The sequence below is a fragment of the Mus musculus genome, chromosome 13 (assembly GCF_000001635.26).
Source record: "Mus musculus strain C57BL/6J chromosome 13, GRCm38.p6 C57BL/6J".
NCBI classification, from domain to species: domain Eukaryota; kingdom Metazoa; phylum Chordata; class Mammalia; order Rodentia; family Muridae; genus Mus; species Mus musculus.
The window spans coordinates 65,975,538-65,991,528 of record NC_000079.6 but is presented as its reverse complement, the minus strand read 5'-3'; the positions used below and the strand labels follow the sequence as shown (position 1 = coordinate 65,991,528).

General features: G+C 41.2%; 1 long non-coding RNA gene across 1 annotated transcript; it reads left to right on the top strand.

Annotated features, from left to right (window-relative positions):
- Positions 1-532: 532 nt before the first annotated feature.
- On the top strand, positions 533-12,927 carry Gm40987. The gene is made up of 3 exons (XR_873607.2): positions 533-589; positions 12,365-12,491; positions 12,693-12,927. It is a non-coding gene; the product is annotated as a predicted gene, 40987 (long non-coding RNA).
- The last annotated feature ends 3,064 nt before the right edge of the window (positions 12,928-15,991 follow it).

Here is a 15,991-nt window from a genome sequence, read left to right as displayed (position 1 = left end):
CTAAAATACCTCTTTAATATTAATTGCCTAGGCACCCTTCCACTCAGTGGGTCAGATTGTTACCTACACTGCACAGGAGTAATGGGCTATGTGAGCTATTCACCTTGATTTCAGGAAGAGGAGGGCAAGTACTGTGAGGAAAGCTCAGGCAAGGTCTGAAGTCAGGCCCTGGTAAGTGCAGGATCATTGCTCACAGAGGGAGGAGCAGGCAGCTGAATAGCCTAAACTGGTCTGGTGAGTTTTCCCCCAGGTTAGGGTGGGTGAGTAATCCCTTGGAGGGCAAGGACAAATGCTAATGGAATGCAAAGCACTGCTCAAATCCGGAAAAGGTCAGGTCCTGGACCTGAAGCATACTTTAACCTTGAGGCAGGGTAAGATTCATTGGCCAATAAACGCCTCCAGGAAGACATGCCAGTTAGACAAGGAGGCGGGATCTTCCAGGTGCCTTTCTTCAAGTTCTCTATGGCTGTGCAGACTTGAATGGCTCTCTGTGTCCTGCTCTGAGCTCAGGTGTTGGGTGTTGTAAGGGGACCTCAGCGAAGCTCTGAAGTTGAGACACAGGGTCACTGCCCACAATTCAGAGGAGCAGGTAGCAATGGGAGCTGGGTGGTGGGTCCTCTCTGGGATGGCAAGTATAAGCCATATGTGAGGTCCCTTGTGTTGCTCCTCACTTGCTAGATCAGGCAGTGACCTCTGAATAGCTTCCCTATCATGGCTGATTCTGAATCTGCCCAAAACATTTGGACCATAGGCTTGTAGAAACAAGGCTGGTTTCTTTGAGTCTGCACCACATGTGTTCAAACCCTTTTGTCTTTTACAGTAGACATTGAGAAGACAGGTATAAACCTAATAGGTCTGCTCTCATGTGTTACTTGGTTTTGTTCTGTTTTGTTTTTATTAATTTTTTCTGTTGTAGTTTTTTTTATAATTCTTTATATATTTAGTGTTTTGATTAGTATGTGGCAAAGGTACTTTTTTATAATTCTCTTGCGCGCGCTCAACTGGCCAGGAAGAACCACGCTGCAACAGGATCCTTCTGCACACGTTTATTCAGTCCTATTTCTTCTTGTTTATATCTCCCTTGTTTATATCTCCCTTGTTTATATCTCCCAATAATAACAATCCTCTCTCGAATAATAATCCTCTCTCGAATAATAATCCTCTCTCGAATAATAATCCTCCCTCTAACCCGGGCCTCTCACTCTTATATACTCTCAGTTCCCATCCACACACAGCAGGCCACACCACTTCACCAGGCACGCAGCTTCAGCTAATCAGGGCAGCAGGGGCAAATCTCCACCAAATTGGATTCACCTGAATCCTGGTACACCTGCGCAGCACTCAAGATGTTTGTGTCTTATATGAGGAAGTCAGGTGCAAGTCATATGACTTAGCTACAGTCCCTGGCGCCTTTAGGACTGCCGCCACACCTGCTCCTAACAATTCCCCCTTTTTTCTTTTTTGGCAGAGAGAATGTCTGTAGATAGCCCCCCGCAGCCATGCCCCTTACCCGTCCTTGGGTGACAAACAGCATTGGTTTGATCCCTGTCTTAGGTTGGTGACATGCCCAGGGAGTCTTATCACTGACTACCTCTCTATCATGCCAAGCCACACCTGGGGAGATTGTGTTTTGCTTGCGGCAGGTGCATCAAAAGGCCAGGATGTTAATTAACTTATGGCCAGATCTTAATTGCTGCAAGCAAGCCTCATGGGTGAAGGTAGAGGTCTGATCCCCAGTGTGCAAGCATAGGGGCCCTACACAAAACCATCCCTTAGGCTCATCACCCAGAGAGGTCTTGGCCAGCTCCCGTGTCATTTTTCCTGGGGGAAGGGAACTAGGACACTGAACCTTCATGCAATCAGACATGCCTTCCACAGGATGCCAACAGCAAGCTATCCTCTGTGCAGTGCTTAGCCTCGCAACCCACGGCATAACACAGCATAATTTCTTTTAGAGCGGCAAACCGAATCTGAGGAGATTGTCCTGCCTCCACTGCAGCAAAAGCCTACGCTACCATGGCGAAAGTGCAGGACCCGCACACTCTGCACCTAACACATGTGCCAAACACACAACACACATACACTATAACAAGCATACATCCCAGGGCTCTCATCCCCACTCATCTTCTCTGAAGCAAGGGATAGATAGCCAGAGAGGCTATCTCTTTAAGGGGAATTCAGGGATCAAAAAGCGTGGAAAATTTTGAATGTCATGTCGAGCTGGTATCGGCTTCTGGAATACCGAAAGGATCTCCCATCTCGGCTCCATTGTTTGTGGTTGTGGGAATATCCACCACATCCACAGGGGCAACTGGATCAGGAGCCTCATTCTTGCAGCGTCTCACCAACCTCTCCAGCACCCAAAGAGGTTCCGTCTGGTCCTGTGGAAACACACAAACAGACCCTCTCGCCCACATCAACACCTGATCCGGTCGATCCCCAGTGGAGATGGACACAATACCTCGTGGTGATGAGACCATAACCTCAATCACCTGTGTGTTCATCTGGGAAGTCAATATGAAAGTCAAGTTTTCACTAGCTTCCCCTCTGTTGGGCAATGATTTCCGTGCCCTTATGGCAATCCGATTCACCTGCTTAAACACCTGCACTGGATATCCTGTCTGTTGTTGTGCAAATCGACCTTGATCAAGCAACATATCTCTATCCCATGCAAATTCAGCTTGATCAGTGAAAATAGGACATCCCAGCAAGGAGAATCTATCCTCTTTCCAGACCTCCGGACAGAAGGTCTGCCCATAGATGGCTGCCGAGGAGGCATAGGGAGGGGGAGCAGAAGCTAATTCACCTTCCTCCTCCGCCTCAGCTCTGTTGTCCTGTCCTTTCTGTCCACCTGATAACACTGTGTCTCCTTTCTTTTTCCTTTTTCTTTTTAAGCCCTTTTCCTCTTCCAACATACTTTCTTGTTGCTCTGTAAGGATTTTCTGACCTGTCTTGACTGCCTCTACACACAGTTTCAAACAGTAACAGAGTCCATATATCAGAACAAACAAGACCAAAACTATCAGACCTACCCACAAAGGGTCAATGGGAGAAAAAAGCATAACTACACAGCGAGGATCTATTGATCACTACACTGAGGTTATCATAGTTCCTTAACTTGTCCCCAAACCGGGAACCTTAACTTATCCCAAAACCTACTTCCTGGCAACTTTATATTCGCCTCTATTTTATCCGAGGTCCTTCCCAAACTCCTGGGTTACTTTGTGCCTACTTCCTGGCAACTTTATACTCACCTCTATTTTATCCGAGGTCCTTCCCAAACTCCTGGGGTCGCAAGTTTCACTCACCGTGAACTTACCCTGCTGGCAACCACTGACTGCTGAAAGTTCTGAACTCGGTGGGGGAGTCGGTTCCCCGTACGGGCCACCAATTGTCGCGTCCGCTCTCGACCAGCAAGAAAGACACTACCACCAGTCCTTCTAACAGCAGTTTACTCAGTCTTCCTCTTTCTTCTTTCTCTTCATCAGTACCGTTCCCCAGCTGAAGAGTTCTGAATCCACGCCGGATCCTTCTCAACAGTCTGTTTTACGGGAACTTTTATTAACCACTCCTTCCCCGTGATGCAGTTCTGAATCCTCCCTGTAGCAGGGGGTCTTCACTCGTGCCTGAAGATGTTTCTTGTCCCGGGTTTCGGCACCACTTCTCGCGCGCGCCCCCAACTCGTCAGCAAGAACGACGCTGCTACAGGATCCTTCTGCACACGTTTATTCAGTCCTATTTCTTCTTGTTTATATCTCCCTTGTTTATATCTCCCTTGTTTATATCTCCCAATAATAACAATCCTCTCTCGAATAATAATCCTCTCTCGAATAATAATCCTCTCTCGAATAATAATCCTCCCTCTAACCCGGGCCTCTCACTCTTATATACTCTCAGTTCCCATCCACACACAGCAGGCCACACCACTTCACCAGGCACGCAGCTTCAGCTAATCAGGGCAGCAGGGGCAAATCTCCACCAAATTGGATTCACCTGAATCCTGGTACACCTGCGCAGCACTCAAGATGTTTGTGTCTTATATGAGGAAGTCAGGTGCAAGTCATATGACTTAGCTACAGTCCCTGGCGCCTTTAGGACTGCCGCCACACCTGCTCCTAACAATAATTCTTTATATGTTTAGTGTTTTGATTATTATGTGGCAAAGGTACTTTTTTCCAATCTATTTGGTATTGTGGTTACTTCTTGTACCTTAATAGGTATCCCCTTCGTTACTTCAAAAATCTTTCCTTTATGATTTTTATTGAAGGAAGGACACTAGGGTACTCAACCTTCATTCAATCAGACATGCTTCTCAGAGACTGTCCAACAGCTTTCAGACTAATCTCTGTACAGTACTTAGTCTTTTTTTTTTCCATTTTTTATTAGGTATTTAGCTCATTTACATTTCCAATGCTATACCAAAAGTCCCCCATACCCACCCACCCCCACTCCCCATACTTAGTCTTACAACTCTCACGGGCGACGGCTTCAAGTTCCAACTTTTTGATGTGTCTAGCCTGGGATGACTGTTTAGTTTCCAATGTGGCGAGAATGTATATTACCATGTCGGAAGCACAGACTACGGCAATCTATAAATGATTTGTGGCATTAGACTGATGGCCGAATTTAGGGGGAGGGGAATGATCTTACTTAAGCATTTTATGGAAATTGAGTCTCTCTCCCCGAGAAGAGGGTGATGAATCAGCATCTGCGTCTGCCTCTTCTCCAGTAACCTGCTTGTTATCACTAACGTCCAGCCGATGGTAATGAACTGAAACAAATGCACTTGAAAGAGATGAATCAATTTGAGATTTAACAAATCGGGTCAATTTCTAAAATGCCCAAGGACCGAAGGAAATCAATAATAGGAGTCCCAATAGGGGCCCCAAAAGGGAGGGCAACAAGGTCGAAAGCCAGGGGGAGGTTGAAAACCAGTTTTGGTAGTTCACCTTTCCCCTAGGCCATTGTAAATTCTTGTGTATGGGTGTAACTCAGCTATCTACAGTTCTAAGTATCTACTCTGGTTCCTCTTTAGGTCTTAAACTTCCTTTTTCCTAGTTGATGGTAAATTCCTGTGTAAGGCAGTGAGTGACCTAGCTCTTATTCAAAGTGATAGTGTAATGCCAGAGGCAATTCTGAATGTCACTGAATAGGCAACTTTCTTCTTGAAATCTTTTTTTTTTTTTTTTTTTTTTTTTTTTTTTGGTGTTTTTGAGACAGGGTTTCTCTGTGTAGTCCTGGCTGTCCTGGAACTCACTTTGTAGACCAGGCTGGCCTCGAACTCAGAAATCCGCCTGCCTCTGCCTCCTGAGTGCTGGGATTAAAGGCGTGTGCCACCACGCCCGGCTTCTTCTTGAATTCTAAGTCCATGGTCAGCTCAAGGACTTTCTAGGATGCTATCTTTTGTCTCCATTATTTTTATCTATATAATATGTTGCTCTGACAAAGCTATGGAAATATTCCTATGCTTATCATTAATAAAATTCGCAGTATGTAGCTGCTGAACTAAGGCTGTGGTAGATACCTTTTTAAAGTTTGCATTCTCAGATTTTAAAACCAAGGATCATTTTCTAACTCTAATAGGCAGCAAAGCATAAGCAGGCCTCTTACAAAAACACAACAGTAGATTCCTTATCTAAATTAGGATCTACACAATTAGTTAACTGACAAGAATTACAATGAATATAACAAGACTTGCCAAGATTGGCGATCTTAACTTTTAAAATTATCTAACAATAAGCATATAAGGTAAGGTACACAAACTTTCATAGCTATAAGGAGCTGGGCTGAATGACCAAAAACAGTGTCTCTGACGAAAGCATCTTGTACATTCTCTGTACCAGTCTTTTTGCCTCACGAGTCGGCTTTTTTAGTTGTTTTTATTTTAAGTTGGCACCAGGTTGGTACTCCTTGCTGCAGCCCATAGTGGAGATAGGAAGATTTTTCATTTGTTTGTAAGTGGCTGCTCTCCGATTTCTCCTCTTTTGTGCACTTAACATAGCTTTCTGGTCACCACTGTCAGGGCACTCACAGGTCACAGGTCAGCCTGTCACATTGGAAGCTAGCATGCTCTTGTAGCATTCTGTGGAAAAAACAGAAACATTCCCCCTTTTCCCTATATTAAGTATCTGAACAGGATCATGGCAAGTGCCAATAAGTGGATCCTTTTTATCTGCCCTAGACACTATTATATCCAGTTTTTCCAAAAACAAAGATGTGATCCAAATAATGTGCACAGGGATATAATTTCTTCCCCTTCTTTGTTTTTTAAAGAAGGTATAGTTTTTAAAGTTTTACAATATCTTGTCTTTGAGAATTATAAAATATCTCAGTAAATATTACATGTGTAATATTAAATTCTTGACAAAACATCTTTTGGAGGTTTTGAAAATAAAAATTTTGGAGCAAATAAATTTTTTTTCTTAGATTTTCTGTAACTAAAATCCCAAATATTAAAAATATGTTGCCTCTGAATCTTATGGAGCAACAACTATTTCCTAGAACTTTAAACTTTCCTTTAGAGGCCTTAGCTAATAGAATACTTTTCACTTAGGAAACAATATATACTGAAAGATTTAAACTCTTTGTTTTTTGTATTGAAGCAGACAATAAAATTTTCTTACATATTGTAAAGCTATGTTAGCCATATCTACAGGCAAAATTATCTAGTGATCACCAGTTCATTAAAAGCAAAACTCTTTGAATTTAAGCATTATTTTAAACATCTGAATAGATTTGCAACAAAGCTAAAAAGAAATTTCCTTGAACACAGGGGAAACTTTGTCAGGCACTCTTTCTGAGATAAAAGAAGGTTACAAGCTTCTCTGGGGCTGCCTTGAGCCCTGCATTAACTCAAACGTAAAATATTTTTTAATCTGGGCATTTTGGCCCTCCTGTAATAAGGACCGATTTTAGAGAAACAATTTACCTGTCTATGTCTCTAATTTTTGATACTCTTTCTTAAAGATGATTACTCTTATAATTATCTTAATTACAATATACAGGTGAATTAAAGATCTTAAATTTGAAATCAAACTGCAAGCTGTAGTCAATGGAACACTGGCAATTTTAACCAATTTTAACCATTTTAAAGTTTCCGTTGTAATATTAGAATATATCTATAACTTTTGAAAAGTAAGACCCAATTTTAAACAATTTATTTTTCTTAAAATCAATATTAGAAACATCACTATCACATTACAAAGTTTGGCTGTCAATTTATGAATGCATGACAGTGTAAATTTTAATGTTTTATTAAAGAGACACTGTTTTAAAATCTTATCTCTATAAGTCTACTTTTTAGGATAAGAATTACATAAAATATTATCTCAATTTAGAAGTATCTTTAGGGGACTAGTTTTCTGGGCTGGTTTATGCCAGGTGCTTTTGTTTGAAAATGACTCTAGCCCTGAGTTACTACTTAAGCTAACTTTGTAACCATTGTTATACCATTTTAATCATACCCAAATAACTTAGAAGCCAATTCTCTATGACCAAGATATGTAGATCATATTTATACATTTAAAACCAATCAAAAACCAAATGAAGTGGCTACACGAATCTTATAAATTTAGATCAAAGAATTTTACTTTTTATAGCTATACTTATAAGATAAAAACACACTTTGTCATTTGCTAAACACAATCACAAAATTGCAGAGAATTTTTTAGAAAAAAAAACTATCAACTTATTTGCCTTAGAACTAAGAGGTTGTAGATTCCTTTTTTTATAAAAACAAGTTTTTCAGCAGGACCTCTCTTGCTGTGCTTGATTTTTGGCTAAAGGGTGGGGCCTCTGAGCCTCAGTTGTGCAAACTGAGAGTGATTCAGCAGGTAAAGGTTTAACCATTTTTTTTCTTTTCTTTTCAACATGAAACATAAAACAGCCAGTCATTCAAACAACGAAACAATCATTCAGACAACGAGACAAAAAACATACATGAATTGACCAAACATAGACAATAGAAAGAGGGTAGAGAGCTTCTCCTGTAGGGGCCAGAGAGAATAAAACAGGGCGTCTCCCGATTTCTCTCTGTCCCTGGGAGAGTTCTAAAATCCATTTTCCTTTATTCCTTCCTTTCCTTTCCTGCTTGTAAGAGGTAGCTTGTCAAACCAAGATTAAAATCTAAAATTTTCTAACAGCTTCTGGCAAGTATACAAAACTTCTAATTTATTTAATCTGAGGGCAAATTTTTGAGAAAACACACAATCTCTATACACTAAATGTCTCAAATAGCCTAAAAGTTTACCATGCTAAAGCTTTTTTGAAGCCATTATCAGTTCACACTTAGTCAAATTCTGAGGCATTATTTCTTTGTGTCTTATCCAACAAGGCTAAAGCAGAAGCATTTAATATAGACCACAATAAATCAGTGGAAGAGCCCCCCCCCACCCTCACCTTAGTCTAGGCCCACCAAGGCCTTGGTTCATCTAGGTCTGCGTGCTCGGCCACGGGTGGGCCTGCGATGGCAGAGTGTTCTTGCTCAGACCCGCCACCTTAGGCCACAGAAGCCCCGAAAGCCCAGCCTTGGCCTTCACGCCTAGCCGGTGGCTGCCTCAAGGGCGAGGGCTCTTGGCGTCCGCAGGGTAGGGACCGAGGCTGCTCCCAGGCCCCTCGGGCTCACCTGGCGCGGGCCGAGGCCATGAGGGGCTTGGGGCAAAGAAGGCCACACTCCGGAGCTCGCTGTGTTCTCTGCTGGAACCCTGCACAATCTCCCGTGGGGGCTAGAGGGTTGTCTGTAGTTATTAGGGGAGACGGGCCTCGCAGGGGGGCCCTCTGGCCATTTCCCTGGACCGCAGTTACTAGGGTGCTCTGTCTTTGTGTAGAGCATTCTCTAGCAAAATGTCCAGGTTGGTTGCATCTATAGCAAGTTTTTTCTCCTATATTTAGTTGTAGAGCAGCCCCAATGGCCAGGTTAATAGACTTAGAAACTTGTTGAGAAAACACATCTACCTTATTACAAAGCTTGATCATACCATTTATATCTAAACTCTTGGTTTTACCTTTCAGGGCAGCCCTAAACTCTGACTTCTAAGTTAAATATTGGCCTCTAGTGAGACTGACTGAACAACTTTATTCCATTCATTGGTTATCAAGTAGCCTTCTCCTGCTAAACCTTCTAATAGAGATACTGTGTGCCGGCAGCTTAGTTTCGCTTTTGTGAGAGTTTTCTAAAAAATCTTCAGTGAGGGCTAAGGGGCGAGCTCCTTCTCTGCCCGTTTTTGCCTAATTAAGGAGGTCTCTGGTGATTCCCCAATAGCTAAAAAGGACTTAGGGACATCTTCTCCTTGTTTTATTAAACTATTGATTTCTTTACCTACTTTATTCTAAGTTTCAGAACCATTTAATACCAGCCGTGGACATCTCTTGTCGACAAAACAAAAATATTTTATTAAATTCCCCTTTTTTAAAACTCTTATACCTCTCTCCTTAAGAGAACCCTTTATCTCTTGACTAAATTCCCCATGGTTAATGGGACAACAACTGAATGCCTAGGCTTAACACCCGACGTCCGTACTCGACACTGAGTGAAGTGTCGGTGGACTGTCCCACTGTTTCTCTGTCTGCGCAGTAACTCTTTAATCCGTTGTCCGAAGGACAGTTGTACCTCGTGCCCCACATTGGGTGCCACTTGACCCGTCCAGCAGGTCTAGTTATTCGAGGGTCTCGAGGATACCTCCTCCTAAGAACCAAATGGGGGGTAGAGAGGGACAACGGTCTTGTAGGAGTAACGACATGGAAACCATTCTTAAGTTGTATCAAGACCCCAATGTATTGAGAAAGGTCCAAGGCTTAAATGCACAAGCAAAAGGGGAAGTACAGACACTTATCAGCGGGAGGGGTGGGGCAATACAAGCAAAAGGAGAATTATTTATCAGTGGGAGGGGGGCAATAGAATTGCACGTTCTTAGGCAATTACATTGGGAAGCAGGAACTTGGCAGTATCAGGGTATCTTGAGGTCAGGACTGACTTAGGGCTGGAACAATCTGTGGTTGTTCTCGGAGCAGTGTGTCAGCGGCCTGCTTTTGACCCTCTTTTCTGCTCTGGGGGAGAGGCCCAATTCAGAGATCAGGACAATAGTGTTATCTTTATAGCTCCCAACAAGGGGGGGGGATTTATTCCTCAGTTACTGTTTGATATCTGGATTTGTAGAGAGTGTTGGCTGAGTGTTGCCTCTTTTACTAACCTGTTTGGAGGGTATGTTCAAGAGGGAATGCTTGCTAATGTTGAAAGCTGGGAGAAGAGGCAGGCAGGAAAAGATGATCTTAGCAATCCACAAGGAGACATAGTCAGGATAGAGGTTAAGCTGTCTCTGGTGTTTAGTACAGTGCTAGGGGCAACTGTGAAAATTGCATCTGGTTTTACAAATAGTGTGGTAGATCTATGGAAAGCCTACCTTGTCTCTTGTCAGGCATGGAATGAGATTGAACAGGTGGTGTCTGCCCAAGTGGGGGGTCCAGACACAGGGATGAAGCAGGAAAGGAAGGGCAGATACAGACTGTCTATGGCATCTATCTATAGATGGCATGTACAGGGGGGAGGAAACATCCACTGGTATTCTGTTCCAGTGGTAAGGGCAACTGATATTAGGATCTGCAGTAACAGATAGTGGGGTAGGTCCTTGGACAGAGTACTTAATCTACTGTCGGGCATGGCTTATGGTTGAACAGGAGTATTGTCTTCCCCCTTATCTCCTTTGTTTCTCCTTTCAGGGTGTGTGGACCACCTGGGGATCTCCATTCCCACACACAGCATCCTCTCCCACTGAGGCCAGACATGGCAGTCCATTAAGGGAACAGATTCCAAAGATAGGCAGCAGCTTTATGGCCAGTCAGTGCTACAGTTATTGGAGGACCCTCATGAAGACTGAGCTGCATATCTGCTACCTACATGTCAGGGGCCTTAGTCCAGCCTGTGTATCCTATTTGGTCAGTGGCTCAATTTCTGTGTGCCCAGAAGGGACACTCCTGTAACTTTGCCAGTGCATTTCTTTTAGACAGGACAAATTTTGTTCTGTGTGTCTACTGTGTCGTGGTGGAAACTGATCCTTCAGCATTCTTCTCATGTTCCCATACATTCACCATTTGGACTCTGTCACTAAATCACATAAGATACAGTAGCCACATTTGCTATTCAATCCTAAGCCATTTTGCATGCCTGCTGGTGTTATATTTTTAATTTTATTCAATTTTTGTTTTTTTTTTTGGTTTTTAAAACAAAATTTCTCTGTGAAGCTCTTCCTGTCCTGATAGTAGGTATAGAAACCACATAAGCCAGCTGACATAGTTTTGTGCAATAAGCATATAGTTTTGTGCAGCTTTTCATCCACATCTTTAATTTTGAAATTTGGCCAAATATATAGGTTACATTCTATTTCTAAGGATGGCATATGCTCATAACATCAATACTACCCAAGGCTTCAGAGTCATTGGATGGCATTGTGCCTAATTCTTTTGTTTGTTCTAAAATTTTTGAATAAATAGGAGTATTTGGCCAGTGTGCATGGAGATGATTATCATATGTTCCTCATCTTTAGTATTGTCAGAAGATGACCTCAGAACTCCTGATCTTCATGTAATGGGTAGTTGTTGATCCCAATCCATATGCTAGAAATTGACCACCATTATGAGGAAGACCAGCAAGAGTGTTCCACTGTTGAGCTATTTCTCCTGCCCTATGTTGCTTATTTATGATCAATATTTTTATTACTCATATTTTCACCTGTCCATTTGTAACTGTTTAAACAAGCATTCCCTTTTAGTAAAATGTTATTAATGTTGTAGTTTAAACTGGTATACTTCATGTTTCTGGAAGATGAATACAGGACTGCAGTGAATTTATAATTGTTTGTATTAGCTTCAGTAAAGAACTGTGAGTTCTATCACTTTGTTTCCTTGGTTGATATTTGCAGTGAAATGAGGATCTTAATATATAACTTTTCCTGTCCTGGAACTAGTTGCATAGACCACACTGGCATCCAGCTCAATGACATACACCTGTCTGTGACTCTAGGATTAAAGACATGATCAAATACACTCAGTTTGTCCATTAATTTTGTAGTTAGTAGTTGTTCATACAATTTCTTGTATGTGTGCTTGGTACTGTTGATCTGTTTCCCCCTGCATCTCCCTCTCATTTGGCTTTTTTTTTTTTTTTTTGCAACGCTATATCCTATTCAAAGGCTTCAGAAACAACACAGGTAAACCTTAAAATTTATCTTTCTTCTAAAATGACATGGTGATTGCAATATAACTTCTGTGTCAGGAAATGAGTGTAGGTAACACCTGAACTATGTGATTATGTTGCCTGGGAAGCATGCATCTACTTGACAGTGATGTCAGTATCATGTATGGGATATTGTAGGATGCAGTGACTTATGATGCTGTGCATGTGAACTTTACTGGGGAAGAGTAGAATTTGCTGGATCCTTCCTAGAAGAGTCTCTACAAAGATGTGATGCAGGAAACCTACTTGGACCTCACTGTTATAGGTATGACTGTGAATTTTCTTTTCCTTTTCAAAATAGTGGGAACAAATGTCTCTTGGCCAGGGATGATAATCTGATATTTCAATTGAGAAGAAGGAAGATTAAGCTGAATAAATCATGTCCAGTGCTATGAAAATTCACAGTACCTTGAATTTTGCCTAATTTCTAATACTGCATCATTCATTTTCTGGTACTGTCTTTTAGGCCACACTTGGGAAGACTATCATATTGAAGGACATTGTCAAAGTTCCAGAAGACATGAAAGGCAATCTTCATGTGCAAGCTGATACACATAGGCCTCTGAGGAAATTTTAATATGTTCTGGAAGCTCTAAAGAAAAGCAAGAGTGCCGGGCAGTGGTGGAGGACACCTTTAATCACAGCACTTGGGAGGAAGAAGCAGGCAGATTTCTGAGTTCAAGACCAGCCTGGTCTACAGAGTGAGTTCCAGGACAGCCAGTCTCAAAAAAAAAAAAAAAAAAAGAAAGAAAGAAAGAAAGAAAGAAAGAAAGAAAGAAAGAAAGAAAGAAAGAAAGAAAGAGAATATAAAATATCAGTCCTTTAAGTGTAACTATGATTGTAGTATTCTTACAAAATCTTGTACCTCAATGTCTCAATGTCAGTTATCTGATTTTCTATCAGAGCATTCCTCCTTTAAAAAGAAAAGACAACGAAACATTGCCTTAAGAGATAAACTTTATTTGATTTGTAGCTCCATTAGAGCTGTACTGTGGATCTACCAATGTGTATACACTCATAATACTTAGATATTGCACATTCAATAGTGATGAGTATATATCCAAAACCTTCTAATAAGCAAATAGTCCATGGTAAACTTGGTGATAACCATATTCTTGTAGTGATACCGATAAGTTTGTTTAGAGTGCAGTTTATGAGATTCAAGAGTGTTGTCATTGGAGAAACCTTAATTCATATACTACATGTCTGAGGAACTAAAAGTCAAACAGTGTGAATGCAATGTAGAAACTTTTCATTTCTTATTCTTCTTTTAATAGTTGTATCATGTGTCCCAATGGATAAAAGCCATGTGAACACAGGAATATTGAAAGAAGCAATGTACCTTTTTCCTATCACAGAATAATGAGATAATATGTAGTATTCAGCCTTTGGTAGACATTCTGAATATGATAGAAGTTTGCAATTAATTGATTTTCTAATTTTACTGGGAACATCCCCAAACTCACACTCTAGAAGATATTTATGGGTACTAGGGATTTGGATATTCTTCTGTTTGTCCTGGTTAACAGGCAACGGGCACATGTGATATAATTTACATTACAGGAAAAATGATGAATGTAATTAGTGTTATAAATCTCTGAGTTGTTCCATTTTTCTTCAAATTGGTAGAATACATCATATAAAAATCCCATATAAGAAAGGATGTTGAGCCGGGCAGTGGTGGCGCATGCCTGTAATCCCAGCACTTGGGAGGCAGAGGTAGGCAGATTTCTGAGTTCAAGGTCAGCCTGGTCTACAGAGTGAGTTCCAGGACAGCCAGGGCTCTACAGAGAAACCCTGTCTCAAAAAAAAAAGAAAGGAAAGAAAGGATGTTATGAATGTCAGTCATGTAATAACCATCACAGGTATCTTGAAAGATGCAAAACAACCCATTATGAGGGAGAAAACTATGACCCTATGAAGTGATACAACCCAATGATCTGATTCTTCTTTACCATTAGACCAAATTGTAAAGTTAATTCATACTGACAAAACGATTGAATAGAGTAATAAATGTAGTAAAGATTTCACATGTGCTGGCTATCATTGCAGACATGTAAGACATCGCAGAGGAGAGAAACCCTATGAATGTACTCAATGTGGTAAAGCCTTTTCATTTCCCAGTCATCTCCAATATCATAAAAGAAGACATTCTGGAGAGAAGCCTTATGAATGTAATCAATGTGCTAAAGCCTTTGCAGATCACACTGAGCTCCAAAGCCATCAAAGAACACATACTGGAGAGAAACCTTAAGAACACAATCAATGTGTAGAACCTATTCACAAGGGAGACGTCTCCAAAGACAAAAGAAGACATTCTGCAGAGAGACCTTATGAATATAACCAATGTGGTAAAAGCCTTTTCACAAAGTTCTTGTCTTTAAAAACATAAAAGAACCCATATAGGACAGAAACTTTATGAATGTAATCAATGTGCTAAAGCTTTTGCATATCTCAGTAGTCTTCAAAACATAAGCGATCCCATACTGGAAAGAAATGTCATGAATGTAATCAATGTGTAAAGACCTTTTACAACTTTGTAGTCTCCAGTAGTATAAAAAGAATTTTTAAAAAATCAGATACAGGAGAGAAACCGTGTGAATGTAATCACTGCTGTAAACCCCTTTCCTGTTGCAGTTATCTGCAACAACATAAGAGAATACATACAAGAGAGAAACCTCATGAATGTTATCAATGTGGTAACGTCATTTCATGTCATAGTTCTTTACACATATACAAGCACATACTGTAGAGAAACTGCATGAATATTATGAATGAGGTAAACCCTTTCCAGAACACAGTCATCTCTGAATACATAAAAGAAAATGTACAGGAGAGAAACCTTATGAAAAAAATAAATGTGATAAAGCCTTTGCCTATCACAGTCATCTCCAAATACATTAATAAGCACATAGTGGAAAGAAGCCCTATGATTGTAATAAATGTGTTAAAGTCTTTGCATGTCACTGTACTCACCACATACTTAAAGGGACACAAACTTTAGAGAAACCTTTAGTGTCCAAAGACAGAAAGGAGGCAGATCTGAGCATCTGTATCTCAGGGTCGGGATCTTTTACTGGGTGGGCAGCTTTGTCCCTGTGTCACCCAGAGCTGTCCACACCATCGGACATTGTTTTATTTTGCTCTTGAGGTGCATGGGGTGTGTGACAGTAAAACAGAAACTGTAGGAGTCCACCAAAAGACCCTCATTCACAAAGACCACAAACCACATTCGCTGCAAACCACAAGAGGTTTTTTTAATTGATCCAACACTTTGGGGAACACCCTTCAACACACAGGCAAGAGAAAAGGCCCCAAACAAACAAGGAACACACTTCTTATACCTTGGAAGGGGCAGGTTTAGGCAACAGGTCTAACTGGCTCATTCTAATTGCTATAGCAAGTAACCCTTTCAGGCTTTGGTTGGTTTGAATAGAGTGACTACCTTTGGCCTAGTCTCTCACTCCTCCTGCCCTTATTGTTTTTCTCAGCATTGTTTAGTCGTCCTGCTTCCTTATCTGGCTCTGCACTTAGCCTGCTAGTATCATTTGGAAAGTTCCTTCAGAGGGAAAAGGGCTAGGTGGCCTTGAATTTATTTTGGATTATACAAAACCAAACCCTCATCTCCACTGAAGTCCACAGGGAATCTAAAGAAACTACAGGTGGCATAAACCAGCTACATTTCCACCCCTCCAACTCCAGTGTACACTGGCTGACTCCTCTGTGCAGAGCCCATAGGTCCCAGATCAAACAGTGACTCTAGCA